Source organism: Cricetulus griseus, chromosome 3 (genome assembly GCF_003668045.3).
Source record: "Cricetulus griseus strain 17A/GY chromosome 3, alternate assembly CriGri-PICRH-1.0, whole genome shotgun sequence".
NCBI classification, from domain to species: domain Eukaryota; kingdom Metazoa; phylum Chordata; class Mammalia; order Rodentia; family Cricetidae; genus Cricetulus; species Cricetulus griseus.
Genome location: NC_048596.1, coordinates 23,545,528 through 23,561,686, shown reverse-complemented (window position 1 = coordinate 23,561,686; position 16,159 = coordinate 23,545,528).

The following is a 16,159-nucleotide window of genomic DNA, read 5'->3' as shown; positions in this document are numbered from 1 at the left end:
GTCTTTAAGGATAACAAATAAATAATCACACATTGAAAAAAATGTAATGTTCAGCAGAAGAATTGCAAATGTGAGGGGATACATGATATGGTTCCATCTATATAAAGAGCAAAGCAAACAAATGTAATGATTATGTAGAGCAACACTCATATTAATTAGGTATATCTAGTCTTTCCACATTGTAAACGTATTTCAAAGCAATATGCTGTACAAGTAAGTAGATAAAATTTCATCCAGCAATTTGAAAACAAGCAAATGAATGTACAATATCTTGCTGTAAGTCATCGGTGAGGACCAAGGAACAAGATTGGAAACGGAAGAAGACATGAGGTGAGTGCTCTGAGAATGAGAATCGTCTATCTGACTGGAGTGCTGATGATGTGAGTGGCTCTTTTACAGACACCATGTATATACTTCCCTGTATACGTGTTATGGCCTTCGAAAGTTTATATTAACATATATGTTTGTAATATATGACATTATATATATACATATATATGTATACATAATATATATATATATATATATATATATATATATATATATAATATGTATTATGTAACTGTGGCTCTTAACAACGTTACCTGGTTACCTGTAAATGAAAATTTTGTCAAAGCAATTTCAAGCATGTATAAACAGATTGGAAAATGGGTAAGTAGAATTAATGTGTCCTTAGAAATCATACCACACAAATGCCCACATAATCAAAAACAAACATCCTGTAGGCATCAAGACAGAACACGGGGGAGCTTTGTGAATGCTGAGAAGACACAGCCAGTACCCAGTGGCTCTTCCACTTGGCAGAGCCAGCTTGTACTTCACAAGCCCAGATCTTGAAGGTATCTAGGGAACTTCCACAGTAAAGCTCAGCCCTTGAATAGAGAGAAAGGGTGCAACCCTATCCTTTGCCAGTGGCCAAAGGTCATGCACTCACTTGTGTCAAAGGCTGGAGGAAGCTGCCATTCAGGCTGGGGTGAGTAAATACTGCGATTTGAATGGGCACCGGGAAACGACGCAGAGACAGCAGAACACCAACTAGCTAAATGAATTGATTGGCGTTTTTAGGTCTGTTCCCAGGAGACCATGGAAGAGACGGGCTGTCTATAAAACCCTCTGTGAGGACCTTGTGATCAAGAGATAGGAAGCTACTTAGAGTACAGATGAGATAGAAGGCAGAGCCCAGGGACACTAAATGTCACTGGAAAATTGATGTGCTGAGTTTTGTCACATGATATCTAAGGGCATCAGGGTTTCAAGCCTCTCCCAGTAACTGCTCTGGGGAAAGGCTAATGTGGAAATGAAGGGGGCTGTGTCCTGGGTCCCTGGATCTTCCCTCAAGGGCTGACTAGGCTTGGCATGCTGGTCATGGGTCTCCTATAAGTGGAGCACAGTAACATGCTATACAGTACGCCGTGGTGAGCAAGAATAGAAACAGACCCAGGAAGCTATGGAGACACCAGGAAGGAGCCCATTCTGAGAGAAGAGAAACCAGAAACACCTCAGAGATCGAAGACTTCGTGTTCTGAATGCTTGAACTATAGGAATTAAGTCTATGCCCCAAGTTAAGTTAGCTTTGTGTCCTGAAGAAAAGGAGTATGGGAATGTTCCCTCAGGCCTCTCGCACCCACCAGTGACTCCCAACAGCCTCTCCTGATCTATAGGAGGTAACAAGCATGTGTCTTCACATTTTATGATCTCTTAAGTTGGTCATGAGGCAGTGCACCTGTAAAACAATAAGACGTCCGGGTAAACGTTTAAGGACACAGACAACCTTAAATTAATGACATCAAGTTATCATGAGATAAGTCAGCACAAACAGTATGTAATTTCCCCCAACTGGTGTCATGACTAGCAAAATGTCTGAGAGCAGATTCCCTTTGCTTAGTGGTTCTGGTACTAGAGGGAACAGCTGGCTGCAGGAGTGGATAGACACACAGAAAATGTGAGTGACTGAATAGGTCAGGTGAATAGTGATGAGTAGAGATGGAGAGCCCCTCACATGGCCCATATGAAAGCAACAGCATCCATAATAATAGCTGTTTTTATAAACAACTATTCAGTATCATACTTCATTGTCTGGGACTTCATTAACTAGCTTAGAAGACTTACACTACATACAGGCCAGAATTGGTGCAGAGTCCATTTTTCAAGAAAAGTTAGAAATCTGGATTTTTAGATTCAATATCCTTGATATTGGATATTCTTGATATCGACGTTCTTGATATGGGCCTCTTAACACAAATTTGTAAATCAAAGCAAAGCCCTCTGGGAATAGAATACTAATGGGAGCTGAGTTCTGTCCATAGGGTACAACCCTCTAAATCCATTGCCTTCAGTTGAGGATTGGGCCTTTAGGGTAGACTTCAGAGTGTGAGCCAGGCATGGCAACCCCTTCACAGGAAGAGTCAAGAGGGCTGGAGAGATGGTTTAACAGAGAAGAGTGCTGGCTGTTCTTCCAGAGGATCCCGGTTCAATTCCCAGCACCTACACGGTGGCTCACAACCACTTGTAATTCTAGTTCTAGGGTACCTGATGCCTCTCCTTCCTAGACTGGGTGTGGTTCACACGTGTGTGTGGGGGGGCACACACATGAAATAAAGTAAAAATCTAAATGTTTAATATCAGAATTTCTTTTATATTGCTAAACAAATAAAAAGAAGGGAAGACATTGAAATAGAGTGAGGAAAGGGGGAAGGTGATAAAGAAGGCAAGAGCTGGTGAATATATTCCTGAAGTTAAAAAACAAGGAACAGGGTGAGCCATCAAACCCTGGACTAAAGCCTCAGAAGGTAAAGTTGTCACCCAGACTGAAGGGATGCAATTCACATCACAGAGCGTGTTGACAATGTTAGGGTTCAGCTGCATCCTTTGACGCTGGGAAGCAGTGTGAGAGTTAACAGAATCCTTCGCTTCTTTACCCCACATTTTCTTGTATTCTGAAAAATGGCTTACCATAAAGAATCTCTCTTTCCTGTGTAACTTAACTAGGGCAACAGAGAGGCCGTGATAGTTGATTATGATTGCCAACTTGCCTGGAGTAAAAGTGATGTGTTTGATTGTTAGTTTGACCTAGGGAATAAAAAAAAAAAACCTAGGGATATGTCTGTCTGTGAGTATCCTTCCTCAGAGGTTCAGTTGCAATGGGAAGACCCATCCCGAATGTAGATGACACCATTCAGTGAGCTGGGGGTCCCAGAGCAAATAAAACAGAGAAAGTCCTGATTGTGGACACAATGTGACCAGCCTCCCCATACCCCTGCCCCATGCAGTTCCTGCTGAGATGGACTATACCCTCAAACTTTTGAATCAAAACAGACCCTTTCTCCCTTAAATTGATTTATATCAGGCATTTGTCTCAGCAGTGAGGAAAAGTGATACGAAAGCAAATCCACCCAGACTCAGCAAACTGGCAAACTAAACTGCTTATCAGCCAAATTTTGGTTAGCATTTCTCCTTTCTTCAGATTCCCCCATGCCTGCATGTTGAACCACCCTCAGGCTAGCCAGCACACAGCCTCTCCTGAGAACAGACTAGTCTCTGAGTGAGACCTTCTGATTTACTATTTGATGGGGGAAGTACTCCTGTGTATGTTTATCTTATTGATTGTTTAATAAAGTTCTGTTTGGCCAATGAAACAGCAAGTTAGACAGGACTAGGAGTCAAAGAGGATTCTGGGAAATGTAGAGAAGTAGTGATCCAGGCCGGAAGTGACATAGCAAGGAGACTCATATTTGAGCAAGGAGAAACAGGAAGTTCCCTCTTTTTCCCTCCGCTCTTCCTCCAGCAGCGTAATGTGATCCACTGGCAAGGAGGGACGCCAATAAGGCGTCCGATAAGATAAGTCTTATAAAATACATAGATTTATGATAATTAAGACTGAGCTAGCAGATGAGAATCCTAGTCATTGGCCAAGCAGCTTTGTACCTAATACGTCTCTGTATTATTTTGTCCATCCATGCGGGGGCAGAACTCGGGTGGCTGGCAGAGACCGCCCACATGGCGATAGGGCTTGGGTGGCTTTGGTGGAAAGATTTATCATAACAATTATCCCATTAAGCCTTTTGTCCTATTTCTTCACAACCTGCTCTTTCCAGCTGTTTCTTCATTTTTAAGAGAATCCCTTTCTGCCTAACTCCTCATAGATCCTATGATTGCAGTGTTGTCTCTATTGCAACGGTCCACCTCCCCATTGCAACAGTCCCTTTCCTCCTGGCTGCAATCTTTTTGAATTAAGTCTCCCCCTGTTAAGGTCAGATTGACTAATTACTTAGCAGTGTTGTTAAGCAAGCTAATCTTTACAGCAAAGATCCTACCATACGGTGTGTTGTTGAGAAAGTTCTGTTTAAGGACACAAATCTTAGCTATGGTGTCTGCTCTCTCAGTAGAAATTAGGCATTCACTGAACTGACTCCACAAGAGAGTTACTAGCAGTCAAGAGTAAGATCACTACTGTTCCTGGTGTAAGGGAAGCTTCCACAACACCACACTCAGTTTCCTCTCTTCCTTGGAGTCTGTACCATCTGGGGACCCTGTTTCTTGGGGTGGATATTCCTTTTTACTCTTAGCAACCACTTGTTTGGCCAAAAGGACCATCTACACACTGGTGTGTCTCTCTAGTCCAGAACTGAGCTCCAGACCCACACATTCACCTCTATACCTAACATCTCTCTGCAGCTACCTCCAGCTTCATGTCAACACAGAAATTGGTACCAGAAGTGGGGTATTGCTGACAGATCTGACTGTGTTGTTTATGACAGGGTTGTTGAAAGACTTTGGAACTTTGGTCTAGAACTTTGGTTGTGTTTAAGAGTCTCCCAGGTGGTACAGGTTTTGAAGATATTAGATCATAGAGAAGCCAGGCATGGTAGCACATGCCTTTAATTTCAGCACTTGGAAGGCAGAGGCAGGTGGGATCTCTGTCAATTCAAAGACAGCCTGGTCTACAGAGCAAGTTCCAGGATAGCCAGAGCTGCACAGAATAACTCTGTCTTGAAAAACAAAACAAAACAAAACAAAACAACAACAACAACAAAAGTCATGGACAGCAGTTGAGGCTTGGCTGGCACTATGAGAGGATAGGAGAGGCCATTGGTAAAGATGCAGCCTCAGTAGCCATTGGAGGACCAGGATTAAAGGAATCGTGAAGAGAAGTTGAGGATTGGCACTGTGAAGAGAGCCCAGAAAAGCTATTGGTAAAATTGCAAACCCAATTGTAGCAGAAGACCCCAGCATGATTGGAGATGCCCATACAATGGGCTGACTACTGGCTATTCTTGGTTGTCAGCTTGACTATATCTGGAATGAACTACAATCCAGAAATGGAGGGCACACTTGTGACCCAGATCTTAAGGCAGGAAGACAGCATGCCTTTGATCCACATCTTGAGGTAGAATGACACGTGCCTTTAATTTAGATCTTGAGGTGAGAAGGCACACCTTTAATCTGGGCCACATATTCTGCTGAAAGCCTATATAAGGACAATGGAAAAAGGAAGGGTTCATTCATTCTTCTCCTGCTTGCCCTCACCTTGTCAGCATATCCATTCCTTCACTGGCCTTGGAGCCTGCTTCTTTGGGATTCCAGCATATACAGAAGACCAATTGAGACACACAGAATCATGGGACTGAGAAACTATTAGATTCTTGAACTTTTCATTCACAGTCAGTTATTGTTGGACTGCAGCCTGTAAGTCATTCCAATAATTTCCCTATCTATCTATCTATCTATCTATCTATCTATCTATCTATCTATCTAGAGAGATTTGTTCCATAAGCTCTGTTACTCTAGAGAACCATGGCTACCAAGGACAACAGCACTTGTGGAGTAGAGCCAGCCTAAGACTAAAAAATAAACTTCATGTGCTGTGGATGGTTACCCAAGCACTTAGAGGAGCTCAGAAGATCCTGAATAGATTCTAGATATTGGACACTGAGACACTGAGAGTTTGAATTTGCTTCATTTAGATTGTGACTGTGTCCTGGTTCTTCCTTCTTGAAGTAAGAAAGTATTTATTTATTTATTTATTTATTTATTTTGTTTTACAGGAGCCTGCAGTTGAGAGACTATGAACTTTTAAAGAGATTTTGGAGTTTTACAGAGACTGTGGATTTTAAAAAACTAGATAGTTTCAAAGAAACAACTTTTAAAGCATTTGATTTTGTAAGGTTGTGGGACGTTTTAAGTGTGTAAAATGTTTTATATTGAGATGTTGATATTAATATGTGACCTTGGAGATAAAGAAGAAAAGTAATGTTATAGCTTAAAAGTGATGTGTTTGTATGTCAAATTGACAAGAGGTCAATTGTGCTAGCCAGTTTTATGTTAACTTGACACAAATTATAGTCATCTGAGAGGAGAGAACCTCCATTGAGAACATACCTCCATAACATATAGTTGTAGGCAGGCCTATAGGGCATTTTATTATTTAGTGATGGATGGGGGAAGCCAAGTGCACTGTGGATGGTGCCATCTCTGGCTGGTGGTCCTGGGTGCTATAAGAAAGCAGACTGAGCAATCCACGGGAAGCAAGCAGTAAGAAGCACCCTTTCATGGCCTCTGCATCAATCCTTCCTCCAGATTCCTGCTCTTGAGTTCCTTCCCTTAGTCATGGATTGTTACCTGGAAGTGTAAGCAACATAAACCCTTTCCTCCTCAAGTCGCTCTTGGTAACGGTGTTTCATCACAGAAATAGAAACTCTAAGAAAAAGCCCACCCATGTTGTAGCATATATTTACATTTTATTCCTTGAAACAGTTGAATAATATTCCACTGTATTTATATACATTTCATTCATTCATTCATTCATTCATTCATTCATTCATCTGTTGGAAATACTTTGATCTTCTCTCTATTTGTAGTTGGACTTTCTTTGGACAGCCAGTTCCCAAATAATGACATGGACACTTCTTAATAATTATGAAAGCTTGGCCTTGCTTTTAAGCTTGTTCACAACTAGTTCTTATAACTTAAATTAACCCATTTACATTAATCTATGTTCTGCCACATGGCTTATTACCTCTCCTCCATACTGTACATCAGACTCCTTTTGAATCTGGCTGGCTTAATCTGGCATGCCTCAGATTCTTCCTGAGTTCCTCTTTCTTCCTGGAAGTCCCACCTACTCTTCCTGCCTAGCTATTGGACATTCAGCTCTTTATTAAACCAATCAGAAGGCACCTTAAGCAGAGACACATCTTCACAGTGTACAAAAAGATTATCCCACATCTCCTCTTCCTTCTTTCTTTCCTTCCTTCCTTCCTTCCTTCCTTCCTTCCTTCCTTCCTTCCTTTTTCACTTTGTGACAGGAGCCCCAGGCCGTCCTTGACTCATGGTCTTCCTGCCTCAGTTTCCTGAGTACAAAGATTATAGGTATGCTCCACCTTACCTGGCTTCATATTACTTTACCTTTGGCTGCCATTAGCAATGCTGCTATGGACACGGTCATTCAAAACAGCTGGCCAAATCTTCTGCATTTACTACTGGAGGTAGAATTGTCATAACATGCAGGGATCCTAGGTTTAATATTCTGAGAAAACACCAACCTGTTTACAATAGCAACACCACCATTTTACATTCCCACATTCTCCACAGCCTAACCAACATCTATTACTCCTTTAAAAAATGACCATTATAGACATCCTGGTGGGTGTGAGGGGTTCCTCACTGTAGCTTTGATTTTCATATTCATGTGACCAATAGCATCAAGCACTTTATTGAAATCATCCCGAAGGAGGAAGAATATTCTAGATAAGTATGTGGTAAGATAAGCTTGGAAGAAAATGTGCCCTATTAGGGGGTGTGGCTTTGTTGGAGTAGGTGTGGTCTTGTGTGTATGTGTGGAGGAAGCATGTTACTGTGGAGGCGGGCTTTGAGATCTCGTATATGCTCAAGCCAAACCCAGTGGCTGAGACCACTTCCTGTTACCAGCAAGTCAAGATGAAGGACATTCAGCTGCTTCTCCAACACCATGTCTGCCTACATGCCACCATGTCATAATGATAATGGACTGAACCTCTGAAGATGTAAGCCAACCCAACTAAATGTTTTTCCTTTATAAGAGTTGCCCTGGTCATGGTGTCTCTTCACAGCAAACTTTGTCTAACTCAGACAAAGTAATGCATACTCCTCCTTTTGACTATAACCCCATACTGAAAAGGGAATTGGAATTTCCCCAGGAATCTCAGGAAATGCTGAAGTTTTCTGCTAGCCAGAGGAGGAATTTGGTTTGTCAGGAAGACTTGTCAGACCACCTTGCAGGAGAGGCTGTTTAAGATGCTGATGGGCCAATGAAGGGCGAAACCAGGATTCCATCAGAATTGCTTAGCTCTGCATATCCCTTACACTCTACTTAAACCTAAACCTCAAGTCAGGACTCTGAAGATGGCCTTTGTAGTTTTCATATTGAGTAAACCTCCTATCTGGGCCTCTTGCTATAATTTGGCTTTCTAATTGGCCTGGAGGAGATGGGTGACTGAGCCTGTGAGGACTGCCCGAGTGTCACCAGAGAGTATGGTATTCCCTTCTGGCTCCATAGTTTCGTTGATAAGTTAATTTTAAAACATAATTGGGAGGGGGCTCAGGAACAATTTCATTAGTGTGAGAGGAAAACAAGGCAGGTAGTCTGTAACTCTGAGCAGCTTCGGAGAGGAAGGAGGTGAGAATAGGAAAGGAAAAGGCATGCTGTCTTGAGTGAGGGTCTGAGAAAACCAGCTAGCCTGTAAGCAGCTGTCTGGCAGGAGGGGCCTTCAGAAAAAGTGAGAAGTCCAAGGTGTCAGGGATTGCAAGTTTAGACATTTTGGCCAATTAAAACAAACCAGAAAAATGGGAGGGGGATACATTTCATGCCAGGCTGTAGATCTGAGTTCGGAGGTCACCCCATCCCAGGCTTTTGTGTTCTCCATCAAAGGAGTCCTCCCGGGGCACATGGTCAGAGACAGAAACAGACAGAAGGGAAAAGACACCTGAGGATGGGAGTGGCTAGAGTACTGGGGTGGGAGGAGCCAAAAGGAAGCCCTGGGCCACAGGGTGTGTGCCCCTTTATGGGATGTTTATATAGCATGTCTCCCTGGTTTATATGTCAAGGGCTTCTCTCCAGCCTGGTGCTAGGTACGTGAAGCCAGATGGGGAAAGGCTCCTGTCCTCTGCCAGCTTGCTTCTTTCCTGTTGTCCCAGTCCTTATTCTCCTGCCAGGAGAGCTCTGGCTTTGATGTTACCAAACGTAACATCTTCACATATTTTCTTTGGAGAACTGTCAAGTCAAGACCTTTGACCATTTTTAATTGCTTTTCACCACTGCTGCTGTTGGCATTATCGAAGCTCAGTTCTTTATGTATTCTGGACACACATTCTAGACATGATTTGCATGGTTTTTGCTTCCATTTTGTAGGAGGACTTCTTGGCTTTTTGATAGCATCTTTTAACACACAAAGAAATCTTTCATGAAGCTAGAATTGTGACTCATGTACAAATATGAAACTAATGTGTCCGAGATTTTATTTTACTAGCCCATGAGGCTGTCAATAAGATGTCATGACTAGCTCAAAGGAGAATTCTAAGAGCTCACATAGGCAGTCAGGAAATCCATTGTGAATTTAGACATTAGTGCAAAACTGGTTGATAGCCACAGGGAAAGTGTCAACTGCCTCTCTACTGGGCAAAGTGTACTGGTATTTTTACACACAAGGACCACTTGTATTGCTATCCGTTTTCTACAGTGTTGTAAAATACTTCAAAGACAGTAAATTCTGAATAACTTAACAGTGTACCGGCCAAAGCAAACAGGGAAACAGGTTTCTTTTTTTCTTTTCTTTTCTCTTCTTTTGTTTTCTTTTCAGGGGCAGGACTACTTAGTCTTTCATAATTTGCCCTATGCCCTCCAAGGCACTTTCCACACCTCACACAGTAGGAACACTCTGCTCTCCATTGCTTCTGCCTTTCAGCACTAGGATAGCTACTAGGGACAGTTGACTTCAGCTCAGGGACTGTGTGGGGTGGTGGAGTTTGATCATGAAGCCCTTCCGGCTGCTTTTGATAGCTATTATGAACCAGTGTTGTGCTAGAAGGGTTGTGGGGCAGCTCAGTGTCACCCCCCCCCCCCGTGAGCCTTACTCTCCAGATGGAGACAGGAAGAAGTAAATCAAATAACTACAAGCTGTGATAAATGCAACGAAGGCAAGCGGTTGCTGACACGGGGTCACAAGAAAAGGACAGCTAACTGGCTGCCAGGACAGGCTGCTCCCCAGAAAGAACATTGTAGCTGAGACGTGACAGGTGAGACCTGACAGGTGAAGAGGAGCGTATGGGTAGGAGGGGCAGGATGTCAGCCCAGTGGCCAACTCTATAGTCTGTCCTCACCCTCTGTGCTTCTAGGAACAGGCCTGCAGAAGCTACTCATACTGCTTATCCTTGCCCAGGACCCAAGTCCTGCCCTCCCAATAGTTTGATTGGCTGATTTTCAGTCTATGCTCCTACAAAATGTTGAAGAAGAGAAGAGCCAAACCTTATCAAACCAGCTCCCATTTCCCCTTATCAAGGGGCCATTCTGAATCCTCCTGTCTGCTAAGGGAAGCCTGAAATAACAGGATTGAAACCACAAAGACCATAAAAGGCTTTACAAATGCAAATGACTGGGAGAGTTGGCACATTAGTGTGACAGTGTAAAATGATCAGCTCTTCCCAGCTGAAATGATTTGATTAGAAAACTGCAAAGCACAGAGATCTTAGTGGAAGAGGAAAGGCCAAGAACAGGGTGCAGGCCAGGGGGGAGGGGCGGGAAGGGGTCAATGTCACCTGCCTCACAGCTAAGTCCTGGACCCAGGCTCAATGAAGCACATCTCTGTTCCAAAATCAGTCCGTGCAGCTCCACGGATCTCACCAGGAGATTGGCACTAGAAGGGCAAGGTTGGGAACCATCTGCCCAAGTTGGAGCCATGCCCCAGGGGAGAGACAGCCGAGGAAGGAGCAAGAGAGTCTGAGGGCAGTGATATAGGCAGGAGAGGAGTTGGGAGATGGAGAGCAGAACTGGAGAGCCCACAGAACTTGGGAGGGGGGCTGTATCATAGCAACCAAAGGGAAGTGTTTAAAGAGAGGATGCTGCCAATTATGTCAATACAGAGGACTGTTTCTCAAAATGTGGTTTTGAGAACGCCCACATCAGAGTCACTCGAGGCTGGTAAGAATTCAGTGAGCGCTGGCAATGTCTGCCAGTGGAACCAGGACTGGGCGATTCCATAGGTATTCAGGGAGGTAGGTCTCCTGCCGCCTCTAGAGTTCTGCTGTTGATGGTTTTACTAACCTGCATCAACATTTGTGCAAAATGTTAAATGGAAAAATCCCAGAAATAAATAATTAATGAGTTCTAGATTGTTTGTTATGGTAAGTATCAGAATCTCAGCCTACCTGGCTGCCAGGTCCCAAAGAAACTCAGGAAACGTGGCTGAGTTGCCTATTAGAACACCAAAGCACATATCTGCTCTCTGAACTCAAGCACCAGTTAGAGTCCTAGCTCCTTTTGGCACCTCTAAATACCCTAAATACCTTCAGCCCAGGGACTTCCCAGGTTCTTTTTCCTATATAACTCTGCCATTTCGGAGACAAGCTCTCTCTCTCTCTCTCTCTCTCTCTCTCTCTCTCTCTCTCTCTCTCTCCCCTCACTCTTTTGGCTCTCTTTGACCATTTGTCCCACCCTTCCTTCTCTTTCTCTCTAGCTCCCCCCCCCCCCGCACTGTGGCCCAGTTCAGACTGGACTCTTCCAGACGACTCTCCCTCAAATCTACAATAAAATCCTTCCCCTCAGCCATACCTTGGGGCCATCATATCCTCATTTTATTCACTGGCTCCATCTAGACTGGTTTAATGAACCATTCCTACATCCAGTGTATGTGTACTGCATTTATTACTTGCCTGTTGGTCACTGAGTTGGGCCCTGGCCCTCATTAGCAGATGAAATATGGTAGCAGAGTGTTTTATATTCAAGCAACCTTTGTTTTACTTTAAAAGTCCCCAAAGTGCAAGACTATTGATGTTGGCAATCCAGACACTCCAAAGGGAAGTGGGGAAGTGATTTTTTAAGTAAAAAGGTAAAAATTCTTAATACGGATCAGGAAGAGCTTTTGAAAGTGAGAGACCACATTCACGTTGTCAGGTCCAAATTTTGGCAGTTAAACAAACAAAAGATACCATCCCTCAGGAATTTGTGAAGCTGATTCCCCCTCTACCAAAGGAGTCATTTCCCTCACCACTGGTGGAAGGGACACATGGCTATCTGTGGTGCCTATCAGCATATGTACGCACGTGCTGGTCTCTAGGTCCTCTCAGTACCACAAGAACCTGTTATGCATTTCAGAGTCCATGCGGGCATCCTGGCTCTTCTCACCCTGCCCCTTACCCTAAATTTCTCCAGCTAGTAGGCTTCCCTCCCCCAGCTATTCAATCTCCTCATAACCATGCTATCTCAGCCATACACTCTCCTGGTTTTCCTTTGCCCACATCCTCTGTCTTCTTCTCTCATTTTCCCTGCTGCCCTCTCCCTCTAAACTCCTGTCCAGACTGCCGGCTACGTCCAGTCTACTACCTTCTCTCTTCTCTGGACCCTTCTAGATGCCTCTGGCTGTACCTTCCTTCCTGTCTACAATAAAAACCTTCTGCTTGACCATAACTTGGAATAGTCCTGTTGTCAGCTTATAGTTCTGGCGATGAAACCCTCAGTTTATAAACATATTACTTTTTTCACAGTATGGTTATGGTTACTCAATTTTATTATTTATTGTCAGTCTCTCAATGGCTTAATTTATAAATTCACCTTTACCATAATATGTATGCATGAGACATAATACAGCAAACGTAAGGTTGAGTGTCATGTGCAATTTTAGTCACTGACCCGGAGGCTTGGCACCCATCTTTCATGGGCATGGGAAATTCCTGTAACTGCAATGTTTTAAATCATTGGGCTGTTAGGTAAATTACTTATTTTCCCTAGGCCTGTTTTGTTTGTTTTCATCCATAAAGCAATATCTAATTCATTTCTAAGGTTGACTTAGGTATATCCTTCACATAAGATATTTCTGTATACAAACTGTGTAGTGCTCAGCACATGCCTGCAACACAATTAGGAGTCAGAGAGCTAACAGTTATTATATAGTAAAGAAATTCACTAGGGGCCAGTGAGAGGGCTCAACAAGTAAGGGAGCTTGTTGTGCAAGCTTTAGGGCCTGATTTTGGTCCCTGGAACCCAGGCAAAGGTAGAAGGAGAGAACAGGAGAAAATTGCCTTTATAAGATTTTTCTCTGACATCCATTCTCTCTCTCTCTCTCTCTCTCTCTCTCTCTCTCTCTCTCTCTCTCTCTCTCTCTCTCCACACACACACACACACACACACACACACACACACACACACACACACTTTTTTTTTTAATTAAAAAGGAGATCCCATTGGGTATGAGAAGTAGAGGAGACTTTCTAGGAATTAAAACTTAAAATGGTAGAGGGTGGTTATACTTGTAAGAGGAAGATTAATTAAATAACAGTGACTAGGGGTGACTGGAAGAAGTACCAGTTAGATTTCCATGGTGCAGATAGCAAACACGGAAGGAAGCAAACAGGGCTGAGAGCTAGCCTGCAGAGAGAATGAGAGGAAACTTCCAAGGATGGACACTAGATTGCTTATGAGAATCTAGCCACTTTGTCCTTGAGAACCCAGGAAGGAGTCATTGCAAAAGCCACCAGTGTGACCTCAGAGCAAACTCCTCCCTGGAGCATGTTAGACCTGCACTTAAGACAGCACCCTAGTCAGAAACTGCACCAGAAACTCTGAAGGACATGTCTAACGATTTGTGTGAGGGAGATTGTGTGTGTGTGTGTGTGTGTGTGTGTGTGTGTGTGTGTGTGTGTGTGTGTGTGTGTGTGCGCGCGCGCGCGCGCGCGCGTGTGTATGCACATGCATATATACACATGTGGGGTCCACAAGTCCATCTCATTGTTTGAAGCAGGGGCTGTCAATGAACCCGGAGCTCACTGGCTAGTCTTTTTGACCAGCAAGCTCAGGGAATCTGCCTGTCTCTGGACTGCTTCTCCCTGCTCAAGCCTTAGGGTTACAGATATGCACTTTATCTAGGGAGTTGTCACCCCAACCCCCAGTTTGTGTTTAGACAAGCCCTCCAGGAGATCCCTGTACACCTTAAGTCTGAGAACTGCTGGGCTAGGGAATAACTGTAAAGGCAGAAATCTTTGACTTGAGACTTCTAAGTCTCAAGATCTAATAGTGTCATGACTATTAATATTGTGGTTTTTTTTTCAAGACAGGGTTTCTCTGTGGCTTTGGAGGCTGTCCTGGAACTAGCTCTTGTAGACCAGGCTGGTCTCGAGATCCACCTGCCTCTGCCTCCCAAGTGCTGGGATTAAAGGCATGTGCCACTAACACCTGGCTTTAATATTGTTTTATATACTGAAAATTGGGTAAGAGTGCAGATTTTAGGTACTTTCTACTTGCATATACATGTGGACTCACACACACATAAAAATATAATTGCAGGTGTGAATGTGTAAATTTTCTTAACTTTGTAATTATTTATTTATGTATGTATAAATACATATATATAATCACCTGGACAGAAAGATTCAGAAGGAAGGGCACTGCTGGGGGACCAGTTACAACCTATGGGCCAGTATAGGCAGCTCCCTTGAACCCACTTCTCTTGCCTTCACCTTCAAGGCTTATGTGTGGACACAGTTGAGCACAAACTTGAACCAGCTTATTGATCTTTTCAACATCTATGTATATTTTGCCCAGGTCATTCACTAATATTCTTAAAAGCCAATGCAATGTCCACTGGTGTAGCATGAATAATAAAAACCCCAGAGACAGATCAAGCTAAAGATCAGAAGAGCAAAACAGCCAACTACTAGAGAGTTCTTACCTCTACTAAGGCTCAGACCAAAAGGGGAGAACCTTTCCTCATAGGACTGCAGAGTGCACTGCTCTCACCAAACCTCTGACTGCACTGTGCTCCTGTCTTCTGCTCCCTTATATTTCCCTCTAGTGCTGGGATTAAAGGCATGGGTCCCCAAGTGCTGGGATCACCTTTGTGTGAGCTCTGTTTCTCTTTTAGACTGGATCGATTTTGTGTAGCTCAGTGTGGCCTTGAACTAACTAATGGAGATCCAGCTGCCTCTGTCTCCTGAATGTTGAGATTAAAGGTGTGTACCACCACTGCCTGGCTTCTATGGCTAACTCAGTGTGGCTAGATAGCTTCGCACTCTGATCTCCAGACAAGCTTTATTTGTTAGATCATAAACAAAATAGCACCACACACTAGGAATTAGAAGGCATAGAAAAGTGAGTGGCGCTGACCTCCAGGCTTCTTACAAAGGGTTTGGGATTTAAAGCTGAGAACTCAGAAGCCCGAATATTCTTTCTTCAAATGCCCTCACGACACCAGTTCCTCCTCCCCTCTTCTTGAATAGAATCAAACAAAAGTCCAAAACTAAAATATTTTTAACTCAAAACCACCCCTCCACCCTGGTCAGATTAAAAGTACCTAAGATGCATTGCAATTCAAACATCTTCATCAATTCAATAATTGGATAGTAATAATAGTAATAATAATAATAATAATAATAATAATAATAATACTGATAATGATAATTGAATAGCATTCTCCAAGCATAGTTCTTTTAGAGAAGGGAGAAAATGAAGAATTTCCATATTCTTTATCTGCCGCCAGCAGTAATTTAGATGCGTGGGCCTTTCTCTAGCATACCACAATGGTTCTTCTTTCTCAACCGTGTCATGTGTCCCTCATTCTCAGTTTACATCCCTTTAGGGACCAAACCTGCTGAAGAGGAAAGACCACATCTTCCATTCTTCTGCATTCCTCCTGGTTGATTGGCCTGGCTTGGCACATTGTTCCCACTAAGGTTTCAACACGGCTATTACTTTTCATAAATATTTTCAGAATGTTAAGACGGAAAAGAACCCGAAGTCGATATTTTTGCAACGTTTGCCTTCCAGCTCTAAAGGGAAGCCAGAGAGCAAAACCAATGTGCCACATCAGTGGGGAATAACTGCCTCTTAAAGAGATAACAGCTGAGGAGGCGACAGGCTCAGATACGCCATTCAGAAATCAAAATCGCAAGCCGGGTCGGAAGCATTGGATCAAACCTT